This window comes from Diabrotica undecimpunctata, chromosome 1 (assembly GCF_040954645.1).
Source record: "Diabrotica undecimpunctata isolate CICGRU chromosome 1, icDiaUnde3, whole genome shotgun sequence".
In the NCBI taxonomy this organism is placed as follows: Eukaryota; Metazoa; Arthropoda; class Insecta; order Coleoptera; family Chrysomelidae; genus Diabrotica; species Diabrotica undecimpunctata.
Window position 1 is genome coordinate 38,204,450 of NC_092803.1, and position 19,244 is coordinate 38,223,693.

Genomic DNA, 19,244 nt, shown 5'->3' on the forward strand with positions numbered 1-19,244 from the left:
ACTGTAATATTGGATAACCGGAATAATAAAATTGTACAAGACTTTCGAAAATATGGCGACCGCTTTTCGAAAAACTAAGGTTATAATTATAAAACAGCTAGATATTATATGGTAGGACCAGTCATAAATGAAAAAGTTTTGAATAACTTACGTTTTGCAGACGATAAAGTAATAATGACGGATAACAACAATGATTTACAGAACGTAATGCAACGCCTTAATGAACGCTGTCATGAGTACGGACTGAAAATAAATTTAAAGAAAACTAAATGCATGATCATGACTAAATCTGCACATGCAAATATCCAACTGACTATTAAAGATACTGCAATTAAGAGTATTCTTCTTCTTAAAGTGCCTATCCGTTCTGGACGTTGGCGATCATCACGGCTATCTTCACTTTGCTTATTGCAGCGCGGAACAGTTCAGTGGTAGTCGTGTTATACCACTTTCGCAAATTTTGAAGCCAGGAAATGCGTCTTCTTCCCGGTCTTCTCTTACCATTTACTTTCCCTTGGAGAATCAGCTGGAGAAGGCCGTAACGTTCTTGATTTCTCATTACATGACCTAGATATTCCAACTTTTTAGTTTTGACGGTCATGAGAATCTTACATTCTTTCCCCATTCTACGCAGGACCTCCACATTAGTAACTCTGTCAACCCAGGATATACGTCAGATGCGCCTATAACACCACATTTCGAAAGCTTCGAGCCGATTTATAGATGCAACAGTCAGTGTAACAGTCAGAGTATTAATAATTATAAATACTTAGGAACATGGATAACATCAAATGTAGACCAAACCAAAGAAATTAGGACACGCATTGAAATAGCACGTTCATCATTGTCAACTTTGTTGTCGGGATATAAGGCTAGAACTAAGCCTGAGAATGCTTCGATGTTACGTGTTATCTACTCTTCTTTAGGGCTTGGAAGCGTGGACACAAAAACAAGTCCATCTGAATAAGTTGGCCGCCTTTGAATTTTGGTGTTACAGAAGAATCCTACTAATATCATGGATTCAAAAAATGTCAAACATGGAAGTAACTAGAAGGATAGCAAATGAGGCGGAAATAATATTAACTATCAAAAGACGAAAACTTGAGTACTTAGGACATGTGATGAGAGGGCAAAAATACGCATTATTACAACTTATCATGCAAGGCAAAATCCGATGAAAGCAAAATGTGGGAATACGAACTTAAAGAAGAAGAAGTCATCACTCGATACTGAGGAGTATGCAGATTGAGACAGTGCCGTTTGAGTGTTCTCGTATTTCTGGAGATCAAGACAGTGGTACGTTACAAGTGAAGAAAATATTTAGAGTCAGCAAAGTCAAATAGAACAATTGAAAAAAAACCAGTGCATGTGGCGAAAATGGGGATGCTTAGTGTATTTTACTCTAAAAGAAAGATTAAAAAAGTCCAATAAAGAGTCTAGTGGTGATACTAGTTAATGCCTAAATAAGTAAGTGTAAGTCAGGAAGGTCCAAGCATATTCAACGTCGAGATGCTAATCACATCGATCAAGAATTCTTGATTGGCATGCTTCTGAAAAAGTAGAATAGGACAGACAGGAAGACCAAAGTAGATCTGGGAAAGTCGCTTAGGCAGGATACATCGGTAATAGTAATTTAGATTGATATGACCCAAGATAGAAAATTATGACGAAAATTACGAAACCCGACCGCTCATAGGTAAAAAGGAAACACTCATAATGATAATGATTGGTTCTTGATGTCGCTGTTTCTGAATTGAAGGCAATTTAAAAACTCTAACACAAAGTGTTACACTATAATATATCACTAATACCGTTCAAATTTTTAGAAATAATTTCAATGTTCAATATTTTTTAATTATTCATAATTATTGTTAATAAGTAATAAAGTGTTTTGATAAATTAATAATAAGTAGTTTTTACTTTTAATTATAATTAATCAATGGGACAATGAAACAATGATCCATTTAAAACTAATAAAAATATCTTAAAGCAATTTATAAAACCAATTAATTACATAAAGTTTTGTTAAAGTTATTATTAGGGAACAAATTTATAACTATATTAACATGTAACCACTGTGGGCGAAAATAGGTGGTTCTTTAATATCTCATTGTTAATTAAATATTTTAATTGCAATATGCCAAATGCGTTGTTGTCTAGTATAAAAGTAAGTCGATAATTACACAAGTTATTAATTGGCATTTACTTATATCAAAGATGAAGTGCTTTGTCCTCGCTCTAGTGCTGGTAAGTCTTTATAATTTATATTTCCTAACCTGATCTAGCTGATTCTTGATTTAGCTCAATACTAACATTATGTACTCGAATTGTTAATTATGTTATACAAAGTGTAATAAAAATACTAAAAATACAATTAAAGACTGCAAAATGGACTGGAGTCATACACAGTGTCAAAGAACTTAAGAATATCACGAGGAAAAGTAGGTTTAAACTATATAAAAAATAAATGAGATAACTAAAGTCAAATTTCATAAGTAATGTACAAAGGTCAAGGATATTCTGATGTAGGACATCCGAGGTATTTTGTAGCTAATTCTCTTCTGAAAAGTTCATTAGCTATTTCGGTACCAATGTTATGTTCCGCCAGGATGTCGAGATCTTCTCGGCATTTCGACGATAGCCACCTAGAGTCCTGTGGCGTTGAACAATTGTTACATTAGCCCATCTAAATTTTTATGTTGACTTTCTCCCAAAAGAAAGACTTACTGTATTTTTTTAATTTATTATAAGACTTAACACAGGTACAATTGATACAGGTCGATTCTTAAACTACACTGCGAACTACATTACTAATATAACTAATTCAATTTAAAAACGAACCGTGTCTATTTACTTCTCAACTTCGAAGTATGTGACTTAAATATAAATATTCATTCAATAACATTTACATTCTCTTGTTACTTTTGACCTTCATCTAAGTACCATGTGGTCAAAAGTCATTATCCTTTTGATATTCTTGATTTCATTTATGATTTTACTATGTCCCGATTCTCACCTTCTCTTTAATAATTATATTTAGTTAAAAAAGGTTAAGTAAAGCTTCCATAACTACTCTTAGTCTATGATTCCAAGGCAAGCAAATCTTTACCCCTTGCTAAGTTTGAGGATGGTACTTTGTTTTTTGCACTTTTGGACACTAATCACAAATTCATGTGTAATTTTTGGTCTTACGATCATGTTATAAATCCAATATAATACGTCTGGTTTTTCATTGGTCCATGAGTTCGTCTCTCTACCAATAACAGAGTCACCTTTCTGTTCATTATTCGTCCTACCTGCTGTTGATTTTAAGTAAGCGTAGGGGCTAATATTTCCCCAAGTACTTTACTTTATTCACCAAACCTAGATTTATACCATTAAGATTTAGAATACCTAATCCCTTTTAAAATATTTAATATTTTATGTTAAACCCTACATTTGAAGTCTAAAGTTGACGATAATCACCAAGTCATTCGCATAGATCATACATATCTGTCTGTACTAAATCTATCTATCGGCCTCGGCATCTATGACTAGATTCTACAAAAAAAAAGATATTAAAAATATTAGAAGGAAATATCAGAATAAATGATCATTAATAAGTCAAGATTAATAATATCAATTATCTATCAACTAGTCTGAATTTACCGAAGAGTTCTAGGTAAAATCTGTAGAAAAAAACCAAAAGAATACCTTTTAGTTATACACAGTTCTGATACCTAAACGATTATTTATGGATGTGTACTCAAGAAGACTACATATACAGGTGCTTATAAAAATTACAAAGTTACTTTATAATACACCACCTTTAGATACTACACCAGCTACACCAGCTATACGTCCTCACCAGCTAAATATATATATCTCAGCAGTAGACTTAACAGTGATGATAATGTAACTCGAAGTTAACAATATATGCAGAACGAATGATATATTGAACAGTCACAAAAATATTGCTGAATAAAGCTTAGTGCTATCACTTATCTATGTATTTGGACATCGACTATTTTAACATGAATTTAATATGGTTAAGTGATGGATTCCGTACAAACTAATGGAGTAAAGACTTAAGCACTGATGCAAAAATCCGCAAATGAACTCAGAAATTTCACAAAGAGCTATGGAACCTGCAATGCTGCTTGTGAGTTTTCGAAACCAACAAATTAGACAAGATCAGGAGTTCAAAAGACGTCATCGAAAGAATCACGACGCTTAAATAGAACAGTGCAAGGCACTTAGCTGGATGGAGAGTGGACAAAATCAATAATGGAATAGAGGCCCAGAAACTATAAAAAAAGCCTAGCACGACCATCGACTAGATAGACTGATGACGTAAGAAGAATAGCGATAACCTGGTTATAAGAGCTCAGTGTAAAGAACATTGGAAAGAACTGTGGGAGGCTTATAATGTCCAATGAATTTAACATGGTAAAAGAGATGTAATTTTACAACCTTAGTGCCACGTTTTAATTTTTGACTTGGTAGCCTGCACTGGTTGGTGTAAATTGTAAAGGCAAGATACAGAAAGAAGAAAATTTATTTTAATTCCAAGAGTCAGTTGCCGTAAAAAATCCACTTACTTAAATCAATAATGGTAAGAAATTGCAAGTATCTCCTCAAAAAATTGGCACAAGATAACTAGGTTCCAGGTCATTAACGGATTCTAGGGAATGAATAGATCAACTTGTTAAACAACAGGTCTTGAGGAAAACTTTTATGTGTCCTATAACCTGGCAATCCTCAGTAAATGGGATTAAAAAATGGTGACTGGGTACTACATTATTTGAAAATGTAATTTGTGTAGTGATGTTCAACGAACATTCAATGACCAATCAAAAATTGAGCAAGGAAAGATCCTTAAATTCCCAGTAATAAAGATATGAAAACATGAAGAAAACAATGGATAAGTATAAAAGTTAATAAAATTTAAATTAAGATTCACGAGAGAAATGTTTTTAGTTAATTTTTGATATCCATACACGAATTGCCTACAGTTAGTGCCATATATCATAGCAGGTAATATAATTAAAATGTCACACAACGCACCTTTCTCTTTTTATTTTATCTATTTCTACGTTAAACCTAGTTTATATCGCCATTCCTCTAGAATGCCAATTCCAGCTATTTAAAACTATTAATTTTCACAATCATTTTACCGTCAAAAATCATAATCTAATTTGTAATAGGAACTGTTTAAATTAATACGCTGGATACTCAATTTTTGTTCTACTAAGGTTTAAACCTTTTTCTTTACAAGTTTGTCTTTACTCTTTGAGTTTTCGGCCCTAAATATTTTCTAGCAATAGAATATTATCATAATTCCTTAACCACTAGGAAATAGCACCTTATAGTTTTCATGTTATCTCATCTAATATAATGAGAACAAATAGAAACTTATCTCTTATCACTTAAAGAATCCAACTTTCACATTAAATTCATTAGTGCAAGGCACACCTATACTAATAATAGTTTGTGCTCCGTCGTACATATTCCTTACATTCTTCATCGGGACTATTTCTTAAGAACCAAAACAACCATCATCGAACATTTCGAGGACCCGAGTAAATGCTTTTTCTGAAAATCAATAAGTAGCTTATAAAAGTTTACTTCTTTACTCCAATATTTTCAATCTAATAATGAAAATTATAAAATAATTGAAAGATCGAGAAAAATTGATGTAGATTTGCCTTATATCAATACATATGAATCTTTGAATATTTCACGATGTTCAGATCTATCTCAGTTACTATTCTATCGGTCTATTTAAACGCTATTCTATCAAAATTCTTTTGGTAGGGAAAAAATTAGGGAAAACAAAACTTTATGTTCCAAGTTTTATGCTTTATTTCATATCTTCCACTATCTTTGACCTTAATGAATCTTCTTTCTTATCCTCTGATTTTTCTTTGGTACGATATTAGGTCCCCCTTAATTGTAAACTCTCTCAATGATTTGTTGATTTATCTATAAGAAAGCATTTTTCTTTCTGTCGTGTTTACGTAATCCAACAACGGTTGTAGACCATCGCATAAAATAGCAGTGTCATCAGCATATCTAAGATTTTTTATCAATTGACCATTGATTTTATTTTTAGTTTTTATCTTACAATGCCTATTTGAAGAATGATATCCGAGTAGATATTAAATAATTGCTATTACAGAATATTCGTCTGATAATAGTATCATTCGTCCATTATTTTCCCATCAATTTGAACGACTGTTTTTTACTTCCAATATAAGTTTTCTATGATACAAAGAATTCTACCATCAATGCCTTTGGTACTTACTATGTTCAAAAGCGTTCCATGCTGCAGATATATCTTCAGCTCAGCTAACAGCACTTTAGGGCTGGAGGCCCATGGCGTTTCATGCTGTACCCTATCGAAAGCTTTTCGTGTTCGATGATAGCAACATAAATATCTTTACGTTGATCGCGTTACTTTTGGATGAGTTTATTTAAGCTAAAAAGTGCCTCACGGGTATCCAGTACACTCCAGTTTTCTTTCGCAATGACTTTTAATTTTTCCATGAATAATACGAAGAGAAAATTTGTGTGGTTTCTCAGATTAATTAGTATGTGTTCGCCGCATCTTTTTTCCTGCTGTTTTCTTTTAATTGCTATAGGACAGACTTCAATCAATCCTTAAGTAGTTCATCAGTAGTATAGACATTATTAAAAAGCTTAACTAAATTTTTGACGTGGTCTTCTTACATAATTTTTAGTAGCTGAGATGTTGTTTGGTCAAATTGCTTTCTTGGTTTTGGCCGATTTTATAACACGAAGCAATTTAGATTTTAAATTTTCAAAAACTTTTCGGGTGCTATTTAATTTGCATTGCCCTTTATATTTAATCTGTCATTTTCGAATTCAGTTATATAGTTCTGCTTCTTCTTCGCGTGCCATATCATAATTATCGGACGTTGGCGATCACGATTGCGAAGTCTTCTCCATCTTCTGCAATTAGGAATAATAATTGTTCTGCATTTGATATCTGAGTCCATTTTCAAATGTTTTTTAACCAAGAAGCTTGTTTTTTTCCTACACCTCTACGGCCCTCTATTTTGCATTTAAGGATTAGTTGTAACATTTTATACCGACTTTCCCTTACTATATGTCTCGGATAAGACATTTTTCGATGTTTGACAGTCTTTAGCAGTTCTCTATCTTTGTTGACGCTCCTTAGTACCTCTCCATTAATTTTCCGTGCTGTCCAAGGTATCTTTAGCATTCGTCTATGAACCCACATTTCTAATGCTTCAATTTTGTTCATGATCGATACTTTTAGCGTCCACTCTTCTGCACTATACAAAAGTACAAACCAAACATAGTACTTAACCATTATTTGTCTTAGTTCTAAATTGAGATGATTATTGCAAAGAAATAACTTTATTTTCATAAAAGTAGTTTTAGTTATTGCTATTGTACGTTTTAGTTATACGTCTAGATCTAGTTGGTCCGTTATCACAGTTCCCAAATATGTCATTTTGCAAACTTTCTCAACTTGGATTCCGTTTAATTGTAGTTATTCCATTTTAAAGATGGGACAGCTATTTTCTAATATCACTTATTTAACTTTTTTGCGATTTTCTGCAACACTTTGATTTCGTTTTGTCTGCGACTTCAATTTCTAATACAAACAACATTACATGTTGGTTTACTTTCTCAATAACTATTACCATTAATCTATACATATATGTTTTTTTAAAAAATCTATGTAAAAATTTTTTTTTCCAATTTTATACGGATTTTTTTAATTTTCTCTCTTTAAAATTTTTTTTTAATCGGCATATCTGATGATGTTGTTTCTTCTTATGGTGCCTATGCGTTACGGATATTGGACACTAACGTGGCTATTCTGACTTTATTGACTGCTGCTCTAAAAAGTCCAGTAGTGGTTAAGTTAAACCATTTTCGCAGGTTATGCAGCCAGGATATTTTTCTTTGTCCTGGACCTCTTTCCCATGCACTTTACCTTGATGTATGGTCCGAAGTAGGTCATAATCGTTGTTCATTGCGCATTATATGGCCCAGGTCTTCTAGTTTGCGACGTTTTATAGTTACGACTAGTTCGTGCTCTTTACCCATTCAGTGTAGTACTTCTTCGTTGGTAACTCTGTCTATCCAGGAAATTATTAATATGCGTCTATAGCACCACATCTTAAATGCTTTTTAAATTCAATTTATGATGTTGCTCATTCAACCATATTATTTCCAAAAACATTTATAGTTTTAAAACCCATTTCTGCATGTATTACTTTATTTCTTCTTTTGTATTAACTCTTATTTGCATTAAAATCGCCTTCTATTATGACTTCCTCCTGTGTTTGAATACCTCCGTTTTCTTCTTTCTGTACCATATTCTCATTGGACGTTGATGATCATTTTGGCCCACTTAAGTTTGTTTACAATAGTTTTAAATAGTGTTAGCGATGTTTTATCCATCCATTGCCTTACATCTTTCAGCTAAGAGATTCATAGTGTACCCAGTCCTCTGTTTCTTTTTAATTTATCCTGCATGATAACTTGTAGAATGTGGTTTGCACATTGAATAACTTGTTTGAACAATTAATACTTTTAGGTAGGTAAGTCTTATTATTGGCTAGAAGATATCACCGAGAAGAATTCAATGGTTCAATAATTGTACAGTTAGACTGTACCGAATCTCTGTGAGTAAAATAAGGATAACCATGTTAGAATAAAATAGAAAAAAGCTTTATTCTCAAGAGTTACACACAAATATAAATTGTCTATAGGGAGAATGGTGTCAATTATAATTTATAATGGTTGCTGTAACAACCTACACTTAACATAAAAGTAATATTAAAATATAATAATAATAACAGTGACATTTAGATTCAGATAAGAGCCCTCAGTCTCACTGCAGGTCAGCTTGAAGGTATTCTTCCACTTTGTACGGTTCAAGGTGTATGAGCAACTGTTGAACAGACTTTCTATATTTATTTATGTCAGTTTCTATTTTGATGCTGTAAAGCAATTTTTTTAAAGAATTTAATGCAGGCATAGTGCTGTTTTCTCAGATGCTGTTAGTCTATGTATTGGTATATTATAGTTTATAATATTTTAAATATATAGTTTATAAAAATAAACTATTAAAAAGTGTATCCAAAATTTAAGCAAGATTTTAATTAAATGTATAACACTGTATTTTTCTTTAGATTGTAATTGTTTAATTGACTCATAAGGAAGATAGAATAAGATTATCTATGGAAGAAAACATCAGGTAAATAGCATCGACGGCTTTGCTGGTACATACGTACCATTTTGTCGAAATTTCCCTTACCCACTTAGCATAAATGTGTCTAAATTTTATTGATGCAGCCTTGAATTTCCTCTCTTAATACACGAGTGGTTGTAGGTTTCTTTACATAAACATTTGAATTCAACTGACTCCATAAACAGAAATCCAATGGTGTTAAATCACACTATCTAGAAGACCAATTCTGATCACCAAAACGAGAAAATACACAACAAGAAATTGTATCATGCACTATGTAAATTATTGTTTTACGGTCTGTGTGGCATTTGGTACCGTCTTGTTGAAACCACATGCCGTTTACATCCATATCATCAAATTTAGGCAAATCGTCACTGCTTCACTAGGATTTTCAAAGAAATATGGTCCAATGATATCTCTAGCCCAAAAATCCTCACCAAACAGTAAAACTTTAGTAAAAATTAGATGCATTACTTTTTTTTTGACAGTAACATGTGGATTCTTAGTATCCCAAATGCGGCAATTTTGACGACTAACAAAGCTATAAATTGTGAAATTAAGCACGTACTTGTTAATATTAATATTAGATTGTTGCTTCTTAAAGACAGAAAAGATTTATTTTTCACGTTGAGAACGCCTATGAGTAGCTGTTCTGATGAGCTTTATTAAAGCGAAATACGTATAAACAGATACATAGACGATTTGTACGTGAAATGAAATCTTGACTGTCTTTTTCATTTTATTCGGATCTACTCCGTCATCATCCAGCCTCAAGAGTCCACTGCTGAACAAAGGCCTCTTCCTCATGTTTCCAACCCCGTCTATCTTGCGCCGCTCTCATCCAGTTTTTATTGAGTATTCTTAAATTGTCAGTCCATCTTGTAGGTGGTCGACCGACGCTTCTCTTGTCTTCCCTTGGCCTCCATTCCAATAACCTCTTTGTCCATCGCCCATCTGTCATTCTGGCTATGTGTCCTGCCCATCTCCATTTTAGTCTGGCTATCTTCTCGATGATGTCAGTCACTCCGGTTCTTCTCCTGATGTCTTCGTTGGTTATTCTGTCTCGCAGGGTTATTCCTAACATGGACCGCTCCATTCTTCTCTGCGTGACTCTCAGTTTGGTAGCTGCTGCTTTTGTTAAGGTAAGTGTTTCTGCTCCGTACGTCAAGACTGGGAGGACTCACTGATCAAATACCTTTCTCTTTAGGCATGTGGGCAGTTCACTTCTTGCAGTTCTCTAGTCTGTATGAGTACAAGAAAGCAATTCGCTAACGATTTCTGCTTAGTTGAGGAGACATGTCGTGGAATGCAAATTTTAGATTCCCCATGTCTCTATTAACATCTTTATCAACGTCTGGCTATGCCTTGCAATTTTTAGAAGGCTCAGATTAAGGCAGTTATCTGAATTGTGTTTCGAAACTATTTTACGGATTTAATATCAGATGTCGCTACTGCGTCCGTTTCAAAGCCATTTTATTGTTGCTTCTAAAAGATAGAAAAGATTTATTTTCACGTTGAGAACGCCTATGAATAACTGTTCTGATGAGCTTTATTAAAGCGAAATACGTATAAACAGATACATAGACGATGTGTACATGAAATGAAATCTTGACTGTCTTTTGTTTTGTATTAATAAAATTTTGTAAGCAAAAAATGGGATCTTCAGTAAGTATACACTGTAGAGAGCTTCTTGAGATTTGCAATTGAGATTTTTTATCCACGATGCTAAATTGATATTCCTGAACTTTCACCAACACTCTTATGCACTGCTTCGATATTGACATTTAAGCGTCTTAATTTTGGATTACCAATGTGCTTGTCTTCATACATTGATCCAATCGTCCTCAATCTTTTTATTATTCTTCTCACACTCGACGAAGTTAAAACAATATTCTGATTATATAATGTACGAAATTTTCGAACGACAGCCACCAAACTTTCAATGTTTTTAAAATATTGTTTAACCATGAAAATGCGTTGTTCCCTAAAAATTTTAATAAATAATAAAGAAGTTATTAACAATATTCAAAAACAGCTATTATGTTGTTCATTTTGCAATAAATTTTTTGTATATTAACCAATTTTAATTTAGCATATATCTTATTTTGTGTGTCTTTTTTTCCGAGTAAATTATATGTATGACTCTTTAAATAGATAAGTTTTTATATTATGAGTAAAATAATGAGTTTTACGTTTTGACTGTTTATTTAAAAATTGTTCAAAATTTCTTTAATATCTCATACTACAGTCATTTCAACTGTCAAACCCGTCTTCGTTACTTTATATTTTTAACTCACTTGATTGGTCTGCTGGAAGCAGGGATGTAATCTTATGGTAGCAGGCCTGGTCCCCTTAATTAATATAAGTAATTTTTAATTTAGTTTTCTGATTTTAAAGACTGTTGTTATAAATCCTTTAGAGTATATATTAATATTGCGTAAATATTATTTAAATATTAAAATGATAAATTAATTTATATAATTTACTTTTAGGTTCTTCTTAACGTATCCACGATCTGGGCACATCTCGTGGATGTCAACGATGATCTATTAAGAACATTAATAATAAGTCAGAACAATGAAAAAAAGTCCTCAAGTAAAAACAAATTTTTTCATTATAATGATGGTCTAAATGGCGGATATCTTCCACCAGTATTTCCACCAGTTGGACAATATCCACTTGGACCTAAAATTAGCTGCAGATATGAATATGGTCAAAGAGTGTGTCCCCCATCATATTATTGATACCTTTATATTAAATGATCATAATATATATTGATAGATTTCTCCTATGCTGTTGCAATAAATCGTATGTCTAATTCTTTTATATTTTTCTTTATTTTTGAGTTAATTTGCTCAAAGCAGATATGTTAATCTAATTTTGCCAGAAACAAAAAAAAAAAAGGAATTTCCAACACATCGTTCCAACTGCCTCAGAGAAGACTATAAATCTGGCAGTTCAAACAACATTCGAATAATCATTTCGTAAAAAATCGAACCGAGTTCATAGTGATCATGTTACAGATGCAGATAAAGAAATTAATTACATCAATAACTTATAATGCTCCATCAATGATCCAAGCGGTATCGTATATGATCACAATCCTGTGGTTGAAAAGTTTAAAATAAAATTAAACAAAGATATATGAAAAAAATCGATATAAACAAAGTAAACAGATTCATTGAAATTACGCCATTGAACCGACGTTTGGTAAGTATAGAAAACGCCTAGATCAGTAAGAGTCCCAACGAATGAAAATGGTCCTCTAAGTAATAAAAAGAATAATGTCTGACTAAATAGTATCGTTTATGGATAAAATAATACGAATCAAAGACAAAATTAATTATAAAATCTCGATAAAACATTCGTAAAGCCAAAGAACAGATGCTAAAAAATAGCTGCTTGTTCATTGGCGGATTGATACCTATTTAGAAGGTTGTCACTCCATCTTTTGCAAGGTACTCCAATGCGTATTCTACAGATTGGGGATTTATCGCTTGCTATTTTGACTACACATGTATCTCACATTCTGCTTATGTAGTTATTCCATTGTTTTTGAAGTTATACTTCTATACGCGCGCTCCACGTTGGAAATTTGTACGGGAGTGAATCGCTGAAATCATTACATATGTAAGATAATGAGTAAGAGAGAGACAGAAGATATATTTTCTCTCTCTCTTCCTCTCTCGAGGATAAAAATGTTCCCTTTGTATATATTATATCCCTAATATTATATATATATATATATATATATATATATATATATATATATATTATATATATATGTATATATATATATGTATATATATATATATATATATATATATATATATATATATATATTATAATATTTATTAATATTATTATTTATGTGATATGTTTTGTATTATTTATTAATAATATAATAGTCTCCCGTTTTATACCGCTTCGCGGCTTTGGGAGTATAGCAGGGTAGTCTGCTATATAAAGGCCTACGGTATACAAGGAAGGTAACATGGCCAGTGCTACGCTTCAACCGCCTATTATTACCCCTGGTTTTACCCAAGGTACTCATTTTATTCAGGCTGAGTCGACCTCTGGCCTATAGATATTTAAAAATGTCTAGTTGTTCTTGCCAGCGGTAGGATTCGAACTCCGGACCACCGGCATGCGAGGCAAGCATCCTACCGCTTGCGCTACGCAGGCCCTATTATTTATTAAATGTTCATAATTATTTTAGTCTTTTGTATTTAAGAATAATAATCTCAATAAATCACTGTATGACCTAGAACTGTCAATTTTGAAATCCATTTGTGTTATGTCTAATTGGCAAATAATTTACGTGTTTGGTTCATACGCTGGTGGATGCGAGTTTGAATCCCAATATGAATTTCCTTTTTTATTTTTAAAATATTTAAAAACCCCACGTTAATTTTATTAAATATATGTAATATACGCAAAAATAATAAATTTTAAAATAAAATGAAAATTTACAACATAATCTGAGTTTTTGGTTTTTGAAGTTATACTTCTATACGCGCGTTTGACTGTGGAAATTTGCACGGGAGTGAATCGGAAATTTGCACGGGAGTAAAAAGCCTCGTTAGGCATGTTAAATTATAAATTAAAACTTGTAAATATCTCAAGAAAGTTCAAATGTGTACTTATATACACACCAGACAACAATTAAATATTGTATTTATTAATGTCAGATAGATTGACAGTTGTATCACCAAAACAATATTTGTTTTATTAATATTTTTATCATGTAAACATATGCGTAAGTAAGTTACGTATATTGCCATTTTTAAATACTTATGAATATTGCATTTTAATTTGTATTGTATTATTATATTGAATTATGTTGCAGTGTATTGTATTGTATTTTTATATTATTAACAAAATTAACAATGAATTTTGCTGCAGAGTATGTGTAAAAAAATTTATTTGCATTCAAGTCCTTTTATACTTATATGAAAATAAAAATATATTTTCATTAAAATATTGATTAAATCCTTCATTTACATACTCAATATACTCCTATTTCAAGTCAAATGTTTATATACAGCAAACGATGCACCATATACCTGTATACCTAATTCTTTTTCGCTTTCTGCTCTCTCTTACCTATAGCATTACATTTGTGATGATTGTGCAGATTGACTCCTATATAAATTTGTTACGACGAACGCGTGTATAGAAGTATAACTTCTACCGGCAGTCCCACTGGACTGCCACACTCGTTTTTTTTTCTGTTTAGTTTTCATTTGTTTGTAAACTGTACGTTACATTTTTCTGTAATATTTTCACCCCTCTTTCGCCCTCTTACCGTATTTTCTGTTATTCTTCTCACTACTCTCATCTCTGCCGTTTCCAGTAGCCTTTGTATTGTGGCTGTGTTGGTTTCGTATCTGATACATATGTCATTTTTGGTCTCACACTGGCTTTGTACATTTTTGACTTCGTCTCAGTGTTAATAAGTCGGTTTGACCATATAGTGTTATTAAGGCATCCTGCCAGTCTATTTGATTTTTGTACTTGATCTTTCCGTCAGATTCCGTCAATTTCTATTTTACATCTGATTGGTTCTTTTCTGATAACTATTGTTCTAGTTTTTTGAATTAGGATTGTCATATTAAACTCTTTTACTCTTGGTAAGCGTTAATTGTTAATGTTAAATCTTCAGACTCCGGCTGGCAATATTGCGTCGTCTGCGTAGTAGAGTATGTTTACTTTATTTTCTAATTTGTATTTTCTTCCTTTGCTTACAGTTTTAAAAATCTCATTTATTATTAAATAAAAGATGGGCTCAATGAATCAAACAAAATAGTACAAAACAATAATATTATCTTTGACCTTAAGACTCTTCTCCATCACAGGAAAAAGGAATACCCAACAACTCTATGCAGATAATAACCAGCAATATCTTGCACACGAATATAAAGGCAAACCATTTCCAAAAATACTTAACCCTTAAGCGGTATACATAAATAACTACGTAAGTGGTATACTCCGTCTGGGAGACGGGTTAACGCAATTTGGAGAATTATGTAGGATTAACTTTTTTTATGGGCGTATTAATATAAACAAATACTCTTTCACTTAATACATGTAATTTATACTAACAGTCGAACATTAAATTTGAAACAAAAGATAAAAAATATAAATAAAGGATATTATAAAGCATACATGACAATTTTGTTTGCTTTTTATTCTTCTTGTACAATTGATTATTCTTGAATAAATTTTTTGCAAATTTTTTTAGAGCATTGTTAACAAATAGGTTGGCCACATTTGTAACAACAAAATTTTTTGTTATTTTGTTTTTCTGGTCAGTTGCCAGCTACAAAATTTACATATTGCTCGTTTATGAAGTACGTCGTTTTCCATATTGGGCATTGGTGTAGAAATTAGGCCTAACAATCTTATTATAATCCTTCGAATATCATCTTGTAAATAAACTTTTGTAATTATGGTTCGCATAAACGGTTCAGTCAAAGATTTTGCCAAAATTTTCATGAAATTAAGTCTAGTCATATCACGGGAGTTCTTATTCGCTCCGTGCGTGACTGACGCGACACCTACCGCTTTTATCTGACAGTTTTGGACCTACCAATCTTCAGGTAAAACATATGACATTATGTTTGACATTGTTAAATACATGCGAAATTGACAATTATTAATAATTAACTTTTTAATTATATTTTTTAAGTATATGTACAAAATAAATGTAGTATTAAAAACTGGGTTTCTCAAAATTCATCATAATATATCCTGTATACAATATTTAATGTACTATAATATTTATTGTAAGTATGTACTAAAGAGGTAAGGCCTCTTTTTTTTAGCTCCCGAACCAAAGGTATGGAACTAAACCATTTGTCCGCTGTCATATTACGGTTTGAACCTGCGATTAAGTTTGTAAGTCTCAGAACTGACTGTCTGGGTATGGAGTATTTTTTTTCATTATCGGAAAGCATCATACCAACACTTTCTTTTCCACAATATATGTATTCATCATAAAAATAATTACTTCTCGCATCAGTCATGCATAAAATCTTTATGCCATATTTTGATGGTTTTGCTGGCATGTACATTCCAAATTTTCATCGATCTCTGAAAGCCACCAGCATCTCATCAATACACACAGAGGGTCCAAAAGTGAAGAGTTCTTGAGAATTTTCAACAAGCCTTTGAAACATGTCCGATACAGCATCTGCTGCATTTTCAGTTTTTGGTTCATCTGGACCATAGGGTTTATCAAATCTCAAACAATATAAAAGAAAAAGATAATGCTATTGTGGCTCTAAATACATCTCGTTCTGTACCATCTGTAGCAAAGAGACTCTCGGTACTTTCATTATTTAATTTAAAAATTTAAGTATATATCAAAAGTCCCAGAAAAGCGCGAATCTCTAAAGTAGTGGTTTTTTAAAAGTAGCTTGCTGAAGTTTTATTAGCATAATGTCTTTTTGCGTAGTCTATTTTGACGTGGTCCATTGGACGATTTCTTCAATCATATACTCGGTAAATAGCAGTTCCCATACATCTACTACTTTCGGATTGTCACCAAGTATTTTTGCTTTCTGACGTAAACCCGATAATTGCAAAATAATGTTATGCTTTCTTTAGCGGACGTTTTTAGGTGGTTGGTTCTTGCGCCATTCAAATCCATTTTTTCTAACGAATGTTTCAGATGCAGGTATATCGTCTTCATTACCTGTATCATTATCAGTTTCGTCATTATCTGCTGATTGTTCAGAGTCACTAAAATGTTCAAAAAAAATCTTTATCGCTATCACTATCGCATTCCTCCAGCCATCGCTCTGCAACCGATTCAAAATTCGGATCATCAAAACGTATGCGTTTTCTTGACGGTCCGAATTCCATTATTTAGTAGATATTGTAAAATAGACAGTTTACATATACAAATGTTTTTCATTATAAAATAATAGTATATTATTTTATGAGGCGGAGAAGCATGACTTTTCTTGACGCGCCCGATATTACGCGCCGAACGAAGTGAAGCGCGTAATAGAGGGCAAGTCAAGAAAAGTCGCTTCTTTGCTGAATAAAATATACTATTTTTTCTTCAAACGTAGCAGTTTTCAACCATAAATAGTACAATTCATACGCTATTTTTACTCGAAATTAACTGTGACAACTATCAAAGTCGTCTAGATGTTAGAAATTAAAATAATTAAGTCGACGGTGGGATTTGCGTCTCTCTGGTTACAGTTGTTTGACAGTTGTTTGCAATTATTAAAGACAGCTTATTGTTGTTCGCAAGCCGCCAACATCGGGAATGATTGCTGAAAGTTGTTCTCGACCATCAGTATCATCAACAATTACCGATGCGTATCAAGAGTCGGGAACATTTTTGCACGGTTTCAATTTTGAAAATGCCTCATTAACTAATTGTACTTTTAATATTACTATAAATAAAAATGATGTTTAATTGTTGTTAATGACATTTGTATTTGTGACATGTTTCATATTGTTGCCATGACAACATTTTTCCCTCCGCCGTAAAGAAATGGGAAAAAAAACTGCTGCCGGCGGAGACATCAAACTTTGACAGGATCAAGTTAGATAAGTAATGTCATCATTATTTGACGTTTGAAGAAATAGTATATTACTTTATGAGGCGGAGAAGCATGACTTCTCTTGACGCGCCCGATATTACGCGCCGAACGAAGTGAGGCGCGTAATAGAGGGCAGGTCAAGAAAAGTCGCTTCTTTGCCGAATAAAGTATACTATTTTTTCTTCAAACGTAGCAATTTTCAACCATAAATAGTACAATTCATACGCTATTTTTACTCGAAATTAACTGTGACAACTATCAAAGTCGTCTAGATGTTAGAAATTTAAATAATTAAGTCGGCGGTGGGATTTGCGTCTCTCTGGTTACAGTTGTTTGACAGTTGTTTGCAATTATTAAAGACAGCTTATTGTTGTTCGCAAGCCGCCAACATTGGGAATGATTGCTGAAAGTTGTTCTCGACCATCAGTATCATCAACAATTACCAATGCGTATCAAGAGTCGGGAACATTTTTGCACGGTTTCAATTTTGAAAATGTCTCATTAACTAATTGTACTTTTAATATTACTATAAATAAAAATGATGTTTAATTGTTGTTAATGACACTTGTATTGTTGCTTTGTGACATGTTTCATATTGTTGCCATGACAACATTTTTCCCTCCGCCGTAAAGAAATGGGAAAAAAAACTGCTGCCGGCAGAGACATCAAACTTTGACAGAATCAAGTTAGATAAGTAACGTCATCATTATTTGACGTTTGAAGAAAAAAATAATTACCTTGCATAAAAAATATATAAAATCACTTTTTTGGAACAGTAACGTAAATGGTATACTCCGTCTGAGCGACGGCTTCGAGAGATTTGTAAGTTTACAGAAAGAACTGACGTGTCAGTATTACTATTTTATTTTTAGAATCTCGAAGAGTCCATTATAGAAAGGGAAAACAGTAAGAGGCGTAGACAACCAAAAAGTAAATGATGATGTATTTTGAATTTAAACCCTTCATTTAGACGCAGTATACCAGTTCAGGGTTAAATTAGAAATCCTAACGGTCATAAAACAAGATAGGCAAGGAAAGACAGCAAAACATTTTCATTAACATCTGCGAAACGAAAGATGTTACTGACTCCAGTCCACTTCGAAAGGCACCTATTTCACGTATTGTGGATTAGTCCATTTTCCTAACAATAGCTAGCCAGTAAATACGTCTGCCTCCAGAGACTCTATTGCCCTTAATCTTGCCTTGTAGAATCAACTGTAAAAGACAGCATTTCTTATTACGCATAATGTTGCCGACGTAAGCTAATTTTATGTTCTTTACGGTGTTAATAGTTTGTATTTTCTTAGCCTCTGGAGAATACTTATGTGAGTTGTGTGGTGTATATTTGAGACCCTTAACATACCAGACCTGAAAGAGGTAGAGCAAGAAAACCAAAATTCAGGCGAAATAATTGTAGCGGTAATTAAAGAAATTATATAGAAAAA

The 19,244-nt window shown here is 32.6% G+C and overlaps 1 long non-coding RNA gene across 1 annotated transcript; it reads left to right on the plus strand.

Annotated features, from left to right (window-relative positions):
- Positions 1–2,025: 2,025 nt before the first annotated feature.
- LOC140438653 (uncharacterized) lies at positions 2,026–12,061 on the plus strand. The gene is made up of 2 exons (XR_011950569.1): positions 2,026–2,247; positions 11,728–12,061. It is a non-coding gene; the product is annotated as an uncharacterized lncRNA (long non-coding RNA).
- The last annotated feature ends 7,183 nt before the right edge of the window (positions 12,062–19,244 follow it).